The sequence below is a fragment of the Taudactylus pleione genome, unplaced genomic scaffold (genome assembly GCF_031769625.1).
Source record: "Taudactylus pleione unplaced genomic scaffold, aTauple2 ptg000434l, whole genome shotgun sequence".
NCBI classification, from domain to species: domain Eukaryota; kingdom Metazoa; phylum Chordata; class Amphibia; order Anura; family Myobatrachidae; genus Taudactylus; species Taudactylus pleione.
Genome location: NW_028284836.1, coordinates 4,722,094 through 4,734,413, shown reverse-complemented (window position 1 = coordinate 4,734,413; position 12,320 = coordinate 4,722,094). Strand labels below are relative to the sequence as shown.

The 12,320-nt window shown below is 43.4% G+C and overlaps 1 protein-coding gene across 1 annotated transcript in view; it reads left to right on the top strand.

Annotated features, from left to right (window-relative positions):
- LOC148505932 (uncharacterized) overlaps positions 1–12,320 on the top strand; it is a 238,640-nt gene that overhangs the window by 85,644 nt on the left and 140,676 nt on the right. The window lies entirely within an intron of this gene.

Sequence of the window (12,320 nt, the reverse complement as noted above, 5' to 3'; positions counted from 1 at the left end):
CAAACAAAGGAGCTGATTCAGACCCGGACGCTAAGCTGCGCTCTCACGCAGCCAAAAGGGGCCGGGTATGCAAATGCTGCGATCGCACTGTCTGGTGGAAGGACTCCCTCTATGCCTTAGAGAGCGACGGCAGAGGGAAAGCACGCCAGTATAAAGACGCCCACCTTTCTTTCTTAGCATATGTCATTTCCAGAAAGTGTATGATTAATCGGTGACATCGAGAGCCATCGGAGCTGCACGCAGCACTTGAGGTAGACCCTACCCCACCATGGTACAACGTGGGGGCTTCATGCTCAACGGCAGAATCCTTGAGCTGAAATTCTGGTGTGAAGGTTACAGCCGGTCTCACTCCCCAACCTCCTGTGACTGAGGGGGAGATGTATCAAACTTGCTACAGAGATTGGAGAAATTAGCCATAGCAGCCAATCAGTTGCTAACTGTCATTTTATAGCAGGTGTTACAGATAAATGATGCTGATTGGTTGCTATGAGCAACTTCTCCATTTTAGAAAGTTGGAAATATCTCCTGCCAATGCTGATAATCTCGGCAATGGCAAATCACGCGACCTTCCGCTCGGTGGTTGCATCCTTGGAAGAGGCTATGAAAGCAGGTATTGGGAATGATGCTACTAAGACTCCAATAATCTCTCTCATGTTCCTTCAAGTCAACAAAAGCAATAGAGGCAATGATGATGATGATGATGATGATGGTAAGGGGGCTACAGATCTTTGTTGTGGCTTACTCTAAACCATACCTGTGTCAGATCAATAAATAATTTATGCAATTTCCATCTTGACATTATTAGATCCTCACTTCAAGCACAGAATGAAGGATTTTTTCCCTGTTTTGTGTCTATGTGGTACCAAGCATTGGCAAGGCTATTATAGCCACAGAGGGAGGCCAACAAAGATGACAGCCAGAGGAAGAGCCATAACTTCCAAAAACAACTTCATCAATCCAACACTGTAAAATGTATCATATTGAAGCTGGAGGTGGTTTTGGCCCATTGCTTCAGGCCAGTATCCGTTGCCTATTAATAACTAATTTCCACTTTCGGCTTTGGAGAGGTATAATGCAGGATGATGCCAATATTATTGACGCTACTTTTTGGAGCCATGTCTCTAATCCTATCTCTTCTGGGGATCCATGTTTAATCTGGCCGAGATGACCTGGCTTGACCTGACATGGTGCCTGTGTGATTGTGTTCAGCGATCACTATTATAGTGAACCATTCTGTCACCAGACAACGAGCAGAAGATGACATTTAGAAAGATGAGCCGGCATTGCATTCCAGGTAAATACCAGGCCTTTACAGCCAAGGATGACTGAGGGGGGGTATATTTTTTTTGGACTCATGGTATTCAAAATATTCAAATCATTTAATCTGTACGGGACTGGCATTGACAGACATTAGGACATTCATGTGACAGGCGTTTCTCTCTCATCTAGATGAATAAACTTTTCAACCACTACTCCTGTTGGATGGGGGGTTTGGCAATCATCACACGAATATGTTCCCAGTGCTCTGCGAGGGCTGATAGGTGCCAGTTCCGGGCAGTACAGCAACAAGAGCTCAGACAAATTAATGTAATTGATCTTGATCTGTTGTGTAAGAGGAAATATTATGCTGGCTATTCATTTATGCCTGCCAGCTTGAGGATAAGAAAGCCATAGATCGCTGTCAGCATTGCCCCGTCCTTGCTCTGCTCCATTTCATAGCGATCGCTGTATTGCAAAGAGCAATTGTGCAATAATGGGCAATCATTGTTCCATGTGTCAGCAACCTCTTCCCTCTTTTGTTTGCCCTATTAATAACTGATATAACATTAGATAAGATTAAGCAAACCAATAAAGAGAGGGGTTAAGAAAACAGACTGAGGAGCCATATGATAAATTGAAGTCAATCAAACCTATAGTGATGAGGACCGTTCCATGACCTAAGGATCAGGAGCCCTGTGGCTTCATCAGTTTGCTGCATCTGTGAATGAGAACGGAAGGTTGTCTACTTGTCACCATCAAGGGCCAACAGCAGCCGGTCTGTGCCTACCGAGGCCCCTGGCATCTTGCTGCCAGGCAGGACCCTCGGTCCTACATGCTTTTATCCAGCTCACCCAAGGAACCGCGTCTGTTATGGTCCACTGTGGCCAGTATAACAAAGGACCATAGCACATGGGTTGTATCAGTGCATTAGAGCTGTTACACCTCCCAAAAATCCCCTCTGTTGCGATCATTACAGGAAGAGGTTAATTGATGGACCCATCATTATACCCCTCATTCTCATTAACCCCAATCATTCTCATTAACACCCATCATTCTCATTATCCCCCATCATTCTCATTCTCACCCCATCATTCTCATTATCACCCCATCATTCTCATTAACCCCCATCATTCTCATTATCCCCCAATCATTCTCATTAACCCCAATCATTCTCATTATCACCCCATCATTCTCATTAACCACAATCATTCTCATTATCACCCCATCATTCTCATTATCCCCCTCCATTCTCATTATCACCCCATCATTCTCATTATCCCCCATGATTCTCATTAACACCCCATCATTCTCATTATCCCCCTCCATTCTCATTATCACCCTTCATTCTCATTAACCCCATCATTCTCATTCTCCCCCTCCATTCTCATTCTCACCCATCAGTCTCATTATCACCCGATCATTCTCATTATCCCCCTCCATTCTCATTATCACCCAATCATTCTCATTATCCCCCTCCATTCTCATTATCACCCTTCATTCTCATTAACCCCATCATTCTCATTCTCCCCCATCATTCTCATTATCCCCATCATTCTCATTAACCCTCATCATTCTCATTCTCCCCCATCATTCTCATTATCCCCATCATTCTCATTATCCCCATCATTCTCATTATACCCCATCATTCTCATTATCCCCATCATTCTCATTCTCCCCCATCATTCTCATTATCCCCATCATTCTCATTAACCCCCTCCATTCTCATTAACACCCCATCATTCTCATTCTCCCCATCATTCTCATTATCACCCTTCATTCTCATTAACCGCAATCATTCTCATTATCACCCCATCATTCTCATTATCCCCATCATTCTCATTATCCCCATCATTCTCATTAACCCCAATCATTCTCATTATCCCCCTTCATTCTCATTATCCCCATCATTCTCATTATCCCCATCATTCTCATTAACCCCAATCATTCTCATTATCCCCAATCATTCTCATTATCCCCATCATTCTCATTATCCCCAATCATTCTCATTATCACCCGATCATTCTCATTATCCCCCTCCATTCTCATTATCACCCAATCTTTCTCATTATCCCCCTCCATTCTCATTATCACCCTTCATTCTCATTAACCCCATCATTCTCATTCTCCCCCATCATTCTCATTATCCCCATCATTCTCATTATCCCCATCATTCTCATTATCCCCATCATTCTCATTAACCCCCATCATTCTCATTATCACCCATGATTCTCATTATCCCCATCATTCTCATTATCACCCCATCATTCTCATTATCCCCATCATTCTCATTATCCCCATCATTCTCATTATCCCCATCATTCTCATTAACCCCAATCATTCTCATTATCCCCCTTCATTTTCATTAACCCCATCATTCTCATTCTCCCCCATCATTCTCATTATCCCCATCATTCTCATTAACCCCCATCATTCTCATTCTCCCCCATCATTCTCATTATCCCCATCATTCTCATTATCCCCATCATTCTCATTATACCCCATCATTCTCATTATCCCCATCATTCTCATTATCCCCATCATTCTCATTAACCCCCTCCATTCTCATTAACACCCCATCATTCTCATTCTCCCCATCATTCTCATTATCACCCTTCATTCTCATTAACCGCAATCATTCTCATTATCACCCCATCATTCTCATTATCCCCATCATTCTCATTATCCCCATCATTCTCATTAACCCCAATCATTCTCATTATCCCCCTTCATTCTCATTATCCCCATCATTCTCATTATCCCCCTTCATTCTCATTATCCCCATCATTCTCATTATCCCCATCATTCTCATTAACCCCAATCATTCTCATTATCCCCAATCATTCTCATTATCCCCAATCATTCTCATTATCCCCATCATTCTCATTATCCCCAATCATTCTCATTCTCCCCCATCATTCTCATTATCCCCATCATTCTCATTATCCCCATCATTCTCATTAACCCCCATCATTCTCATTATCACCCATCATTCTCATTATCCCCATCATTCTCATTATCACCCCATCATTCTCATTATCCCCATCATTCTCATTATCCCCATCATTCTCATTATCCCCATCATTCTCATTAACCCCAATCATTCTCATTATCCCCCTTCATTCTCATTAACCCCATCATTCTCATTCTCCCCCATCATTCTCATTCTCCCCATCATTCTCATTAACCCCCATCATTCTCATTCTCCCCCATCATTCTCATTATCCCCATCATTCTCATTATCCCCATCATTCTCATTATACCCCATCATTCTCATTATCCCCATCATTCTCATTATCCCCATCATTCTCATTAACACCCCATCATTCTCATTCTCCCCATCATTCTCATTATCACCCTTCATTCTCATTAACCGCAATCATTCTCATTATCACCCCATCATTCTCATTATCCCCATCATTCTCATTATCCCCATCATTCTCATTATCCCCATCATTCTCATTAACCCCAATCATTCTCATTATCCCCGTTCATTCTCATTATCCCCATCATTCTCATTATCCCCATCATTCTCATTAACCCCAATCATTCTCAATATCCCCAATCATTCTCATTATCCCCATCATTCTCATTATCCCCCATCATTCTCATTCTCCCCCATCATTCTCATTATCCCCATCATTCTCATTATCCCCATCATTCTCATTAACCCACATCATTCTCATTATCACCCATCATTCTCATTATCCCCATCATTCTCATTAACCCCCATCATTCTCATTCTCCCCCATCATTCTCATTCTCCCCATCATTCTCATTATCACCCTTCATTCTCATTAACCGCAATCATTCTCATTATCACCCCATCATTCTCATTATCCACCTTCATTCTCATTAACACCCCATCATTCTCATTATCCCCAATCATTCTCATTATCACCCCATCATTCTCATTATCACCCTTCATTCTCATTAACACCCCATCATTCTCAGTATCACCCTTCATTCTCATTAACACCCCATCATTCCCATTAACACCCATCATTCCCATTAACACCCATCATTCTCATTAACACCCCATCATTCCCATTATACCCCTCATTCTCATTAACACCCCATCATTCTCATTAACACCCATCATTCTCATTAACCCCAATCATTCTAATTAAACTCCCTCATTCGGTTTAACCCCAATCATTCTCATTATCCCCCTTCATTCTCATTAACACCCATCATTTTCATTATCCCCCTTCATTCTCATTAACACCCCATCATTCTCATTAACACCCCATCATTCTCATTATCACCCCATCATTCTCATTATCCCCATCATTCTCATTATCACCCCATCATTCTCATTAACACCCCATCATTCTCATTATCCCCTTCATTCTAATTTTCACCCCATCATTCTCATTATCCCCCATCATTCTCATTATCACCCCATCATTCTCATTAACCCCAATCATTCTCATTATCACCCCATCATTCTCATTAACCCCAATCATTCTCATTATCACCCCATCATTCTCATTATCCCCAATCATTCTCATTAACACCCCATCATTCTCATTAACACCCCATCATTCTCATTATCCCCTTCATTCTAATTATCACCCCATCATTCTCATTATCCCCCATAATTCTCATTATCACCCCATCATTCTCATTAACACCCCATCATTCTCATTATCCCCATCATTCTCATTATCACCCAGTCATTCTCACTATCACCCCATCATTCTCATTAACACCCCATCATTCTCATTAACACCCCATCATTCTCATTATCCCCCCATCATTCTCATTATCCCCAATCATTCTCATTATCACCCCATCATTCTCATTATCTCCCCATCATTCTCATTATCCCCCTTCATTCTCATTATCCCCCTTCATTCTCATTAACCCCAATCATTCTCATTAACCCCAATCATTCTCATTAACACCCCATCATTCTCATTATCACCCCATCATTCTCATTAACCCCAATCATTCTCATTAACACCCCATCATTCTCATTATCCCCAATCATTCTCATTATCACCCCATCATTCTCATTATCACCCCATCATTCTCATTATCCCCAATCATTCTCATTATCACCCCATCATTCTCATTATCACCCCATCATTCTCATTATCACCCCATCATTCTCATTAACACCCCTCATTCTCATTAACACCCATCATTCTCATTAACCCCAATCATTCTAATTAAACTCCCTCATTCTATTTAACCCCCATCATTCTCATTATCCCCCTTCATTCTCATTAACACCCCATCATTCTCATTAACACCCATCATTCTCATTATCCCCCTTCATTCTCATTAACCCCCATCATTCTCATTATCCCCCTTCATTCTCATTATCCCCATCATTCTCATTAACCCCTTTCATTCTCATTATCCCCCTTCATTCTCTTTAACCCCCATCATTCTCATTATCCCCCATCATTCTCATTATCCCCAATCATTCTCATTATCCCCCTTCATTCTCATTATCCCCCTTCATTCTCATTAACCCCCATCATTCTCATTATCCCCAATCATTCTCATTATCCCCCTTCATTCTCATTATCCCCCCATCATTCCCATTAACCCCAATCATTCCCATTAACCCCCCTCCTTCTATTTAACCCCAATCATTCTCATTATCCCCCTTCATTCTCATTATCCCCAATCATTCCCATTAACCCCCCTCATTCTCATATCCCCCTTCATTCTCATTATCCCCCTTCATTCTCATTAACACCCATCATTCTCATTATTCCCCATAATTCTCATTATCCCCCTTCATTCTCATTATCCCCCTTCATTCTCATTAACCCCAATCATTCCTATTAACCCCCCTCATTCTATTTAACCCCAATCATTCTCATTAACACCCCATCATTCTCATTAACCCCAATCATTCTCATTATCCCCCATCATTCTCATTATCCCCCATCATTCTCATTAACCCCCATCATTCTCATTATCCCCCCATCATTCTCATTAACATCCCATCATTCTCATTATCACCCCATCATTCTCATTAACACCCAATCATTCTCATTATCCCCCATCATTCTCATTATCCCCCATCATTCTCATTAACACCCCATCATTCTCATTATCCCCCATCATTCTCATTATCCCCCATCATTCTCATTAACCCCAATCATTCTTATTAAACTCCCTCATTCTATTTAACCCCAATCATTCTCATTATCCCCCTTCATTCTCATTATCCCCCATCATTCTCATTAACCCCAATCATTCTCATTAACCCCTTTCATTCTCATTATCCCCCTTCATTCTCATTAACCCCCATCATTCTCATTATCCCCCATCATTCTCATTATCCCCAATCATTCTCATTATCCCCCTTCATTCTCATTATCCCTTCATTCTCATTAACCCCCATCATTCTCATTATCCCCAATCATTCTCATTATCCCCCTTCATTCTCATTATCCCCCCATCATTCCCATTAACCCCAATCATTCCCATTAACCCCCCTCCTTCTATTTAACCCCAATCATTCTCATTATCCCCCTTCATTCTCATTATCCCCAATCATTCTCATTATCCCCCTTCATTCTCATTATCCCCCTTCATTCTCATTAACACCTATCATTCTCATTATCCCCCATCATTCTCATTATCCCCCTTCATTCTCATTATCCCCAATCATTCTCATTATCCCCCTTCATTCTCATTATCCCCCTTCATTCTCATTATCCCCAATCATTCTCATTATCCCCCTTCATTCTCATTATCACCCTTCATTCTCATTATCCCCCTTCATTCTCATTAACCCCAATCATTCCTATTAACCCCCCTCATTCTATTTAACCCCAATCATTCTCATTAACACCCCATCATTCTCATTAACACCCCATCATTCTCATTAACCCCCATCATTCTCATTATCCCCCATCATTCTCATTAACCCCAATCATTCTCATTATCCCCCATCATTCTCTTTAACCCCAATCATTCTCATTATCACCCCATCATTCTCATTATCCCCAATCATTCTCATTATCCCCCATCATTCTCATTATCCCCAATCATTCTCATTATCACCCCATCATTCTTATTAAACTCTCTCATTCTATTTAACCCCCCTCATTATCATTAACCATCATCATTCTCATTAACACCCCTAATTCTTATTAACCCCCTATCATTCTCATTTAGACCCCTCATTCTCATTAACACCCCTCAATCTCATCATGCTCTGTGAGCAGCTGGTGCAGCCCCCATTGCGGTCCCGGTACAGTGTAGAGGACACACGCATGTGCGTGTCATCCATTCACCGCAGCTCTGTTATGCAGAGCAGCGTGTGACAGAGTGCCCCATCCACCTCCCCCCTGCCCGCGGGAAACTGCAGGCCACAGGTGGGACAGCGCGTCAGTGCCCTAAAAAGTAAGACTGTCCTGCCGAAATCTGAACCGTTTGGAGGTATCTCCATGTCTGGCCTATGACCTACATGCTGGTGGCGATTATATACTCGTAAAGGTCACCCATCAACATGAAAGCCAGGCTCATAACACAGTAACCGTCAGCAACAGTTACTAGGCCAGAGCCTGTCATAGAGTGATTCACATTATAAGTCATAAAACATAGAATTACCACTAATGGTGAAGGACAGGTGGGACAAAATGATAGTGAGAATTCCACAGGAATTGCGCTGGAGGAACGTGCAAACTTCCTGTGCGGAATATGAATAATGATGAATATTACTCAGAACAGTTTTCAACATTTATATTTTTTTCTAGATGAAACATTAGACTGGCTGGTAACATTGTCAAATGTATTATTCTGATATACAGTGATGTCCATGAGGCTCGCTTAGGGGTACATTTACTAAGTATTGTGTTTGGCTTCTAAACGAAATCGCTGGACATTGCCAGAACGTTTTACACTCAATGGGCGGTATGTACTAAAGGGGAAAATGCGGTAAAACCCCTGAAAATGCACTTTCCGGGGTGTTTCACTGCATACCCCATATGTACTAAGCCGGTACTCCACCCCGATGGGTAACGCCATGTGGGCTTCTTTGCGGGACGCCTCTCCTGAAAGGTATCCAATCGGATCACTCCCATCAACCCCTGCGGCCCACAGCCTTCTGCACTAGCTCAGAAGGATGTCAGAGGAACTTCTGGGTGTTAAATCCGGAAGTCACTCTCTCCGGAGCCATCGCGTATTAACACATCACGTCCGTGACGCTGATCGCTGATGTGGGGCTTCAGGACAGGAACCGCTCTGCGCTGTATGCAGCAACGCTGACTGCTGAATACAGAGCTGGAATCACAGGACACAAGGTAAGTAATCAGGAGGAGGGGATGGGGGGTGGATATGCCCCGTGGAGCTTAGTGGGGGCCCCCACAACTTAGTTGCCCCTGGACCCCCACAAGCCTTAATCTAGCCCTGGACTCTGCTGACAGAGAGAAGCATGAATCCGCTGTGAGACGGCAGCGGATCCTAAGCACTGCACAGACCAGTATCACTATGGCTTTTGTTTGTGAATAAGTAAATAAGGGGTTAATGTTTTGAAAAAAAAAAATGGTGTGAGTTCTCCGTCCCCCACCTCCAAAAGCATAACCAGCCCTGGACCACTGAGACCAGTCTGGTACTGGAAATTCGGGGGTAAAAACTGGCATGGGGTCTCCCCGTTCTTCCAGTAACCAACACCTTACTGAACCAGCCGGGGGCTTACACTATAGCAGGGAGAAGCATGGGGTCCCCCTGCCGTAATGTAAACCAGCCCCAAATTGGTCAGCCCAAGGATGGAAATCCAAGGAAAGTGGGGACCCTAAAAATAAAAGTCTAAGAGTCGGCCACTCTCAGCCAATCAGCGGGCGGTGTCTATAGCAGCATCCAATGACTTGCTGAGAGTTTCCGACTCTTCACCAATCAGTACTTCACCATTGTGTAGTGCAGCGTTCTACGTGGGAACTGTCATATCGCGGGTAGCGCTGTACATACAGCATGTCCGTTATGGCTTGTGTCATTTTATTTTGGGGTCCCCACTTTCTGAGGATTCCCAGCCCTGGGCTGACCAGTTTGGTGCTGGTTTTACATTATGACAGGGAGACACCACACTGTTTCTCTTTAACATTAACCCTTTCTGGACAAACACGCTGCTGACAGGCAGGTCTATTTATTTCATGCATTGTGGTGCTACAGTATTGTTAATGTGACTTTGGCCCTCATTCAGAGCCGGACGCTCTGAGTAGACCGCTCGCTCTGAATGAGGGCCGTCCTCCTTAAAAATGGAGCGTCCTCCTGGACGCTCGTATAGCTGTGGGTCACCACCCACAGCACATACGAGCGTGCAGGACGATGGTCGCGATGGTCTTGACCATCGTGACCATCGCCAGTGCGACCAGAAGCCTGTGGTTGGGTTTTTCGACCACAAGCCCTGGAGTGATTTTGGCTCTATCAGAGCCAAAATCACTCCCACTGACTTCACTAGTGATGTCAGTGGGCCGGCTTCTGACGGTAGGCGTTCCCATGGGAACGCCTCCGTCTGGCAGGCACGCCCCCGGCACGCCCACCAAAGGGGGCGTGCTGTCAATCAACATCGACAGCACGCCCCCTTTGATCAGACACAACGAGCGAAGGAAAGTCCTTTGCTCGTCGCGTCTGGCCCATGTGCACGATGGAGCTCCCTCCGTCGTGCGCATGCGCAGTGCACACCATTGACCCACTTGCGAGCGGACAGCCGCTTGCGAGTGGGTCTGAATGAGGCCCTTTGTTCATGTTTGACAACACGATTCTTAGTAACTCCGTGATTTGTACTTGAGGGCATGTAAAGGATAAGATGTTTGGTCCGATGGTGTATTGCGGCAATTTGGTGCGTTAAGTCGCGTTTCATCTGCAATTTGCCAGAAAATTGGCCTTTAGTAAATCTACAATTTGCAAAATCACCCCCAAATCGCAGAAAAGCACAAATTGACCAAAATCGAACCTTAGTAAATTTACCCCTAAAGGTGCATACACACGTAACGATTTTTTAATGATTTGTTGTTAACAACGTCGCTATCGTTAAGTCGTTCAAAAAATCTTTCAGTTGTAAGCAGCAAACAATGAACAATAACTACCAATGCGCGTTCCCGTTTGTAGTTGGTAGTTAACGTTCATCGTCCCTTCTGACTGTCCAACATAACGATTTTCGTTCAGAAAATCGTTCATGTTTTACAGAATGAACGATGTCCATTCACTGTATGCATGCTTAAAAAATCGTTCATCGTTCACTACAAAACACCAAGGGGCCTATTCATCAACACTAACATAACGTTTTTAAGGACATTTTCCTTAAATAACGTTATTTTGGTATTCATGAACAGACTTAGCACAGGAGATATCACAGATATCTCCTTGCTAAGTTCCCCTGCGTTAATTTCCACACTCCACACATTAGTACATTAGTATGGGGATGTGGAAATTGTGGTATTCATCAAATTCCGAAAATTATGATTTTTCAGAATTTGATGCAGTTACCACTTACCTGTATCAGCGTGTGCAGGTCCCCCGACGAGTCCCTCCGGCGCTCTGCTCCGTCCTCAGGCTCCGGAGGCTGGTCTGTCGTGTGCTCCCCAGCAGAGCAAAAGAAAGTTTAAAAAAAAAAAAAATGTTTATTTTTTTTCTAATCTGTCATGTGATCTGCTGGGGAGCACATGACAGACCAGCAGGACGGAGCCGGAGGCTGCTGCGCGGACAGGTAAGTCGGGGGGGGGGGTATACAAACGTAATGCACCTGTAGGCAGTGCTGCGCATGCGCTGGTTTTACAGATGTAACAGCGCATGCGCAGCACTGTTTCCAGACGCGATAAGGTAGTGTAGGCAGGGAAAGTATCTAGATACTTATGGAGAGGTGGAATGATGAATTCCACCTATAATTAGCTAGAACTCCATGAGAGTTCTAAACCTAATTATCTCCAGAGAATTTTTAGGTTTAATGAATAGGCCCCCAAATTTTTTCTTTATTTCAAGGGCAAAATCTGAAGGAAAATCGTTAATGAAAATCGTTGGTAACACATAGATACGTGTGTATGCACCTTTAGAGATAGCAGTAATCTAGCTAGAAGGTGCATGTTGCATTGTGG